Below are 1,060 nucleotides of genomic sequence, written 5' to 3' on the forward strand. Positions count from 1 at the left end.
CGGTGCGAAAGTATGACTCACAGGTTATGTTTAGACTGTGTGACCGTATGACTCACAGACCATTCTTTTATTCTATTTACCTATGCGAAAGTAGGACCCACATGGTTATATTTCGGCTGTGTGGCTGTATGGCTCTCAGACCATTCTCTTGGTTCTATTTACCTGTGCGAAAGTAGGACTCACATGTTATATATTGGCTGTGTGACCGTATGACTCACAGACCATTCTTTTATTCTATTATCCTATGCGAAAGTAGGACTCACATGTTATATTTCGGCTGTGTGGCTGAATGGCTCACAGACCATTCCCTTATTCTATTTACCTGTGCGAAAGTAGGACTCACATGTTATATATTGGCTGTGTGACCGTATGACTCACAGACCATTCTCTAATTCTATTTACCTGTGCGAAAGTAGGACTTACAGGTTATATTTTGGCTGTGTGGCTGAATGGCTCACAGACCATTCTCTTATTCTATTTACCTGTCCGAAAGTAGGACTTACATGTATAATTTGGTATAATTTGGCTGTGTGGTCGTATGGCTCACAGACCATTCTCTTATTCTATTTACCTGTGCGACCTGATAGGAGGGTTACCACGGGTTATTTTGGGTCAATGACTGTGTGACTCTTAGACCATTCTCTTAAACAGGAATCCCGTGTTCCCTGGGTAAAGTACCAAGGAAGTATTCCCTACTGTGACCATCCCAGTAGCTACAAGGGTGAATTGTACCCTATAAATACATAGATTTATTAGAAATCCCAGACTGTCTACAGGGTGGAAACAACGGCAGGACACATTAGGCTCGTTCTTATTGAAATGTAAAAAATGCTGTCGCCTGCCTTTATGACTTGATATGGAGCAAATTAGACAACATCACTGGTTCCTTCATTTTTCACAACCCCTGTAATGTTTAAAAAAATATGCACCACAACTTTCATGTTGCTTAACCGATTGGGAGATCATTATAGCCACTGGTGTGATTTCACCCCCTAAAAAGTTGGTGTCGCCTGAGAAGAAACGAAGAATTCAAGTAGTAAAAATGTAACAATTCAGTTCC

Source organism: Branchiostoma floridae, chromosome 10 (assembly GCF_000003815.2).
Source record: "Branchiostoma floridae strain S238N-H82 chromosome 10, Bfl_VNyyK, whole genome shotgun sequence".
Lineage (NCBI taxonomy): Eukaryota > Metazoa > Chordata > Leptocardii > Amphioxiformes > Branchiostomatidae > Branchiostoma > Branchiostoma floridae.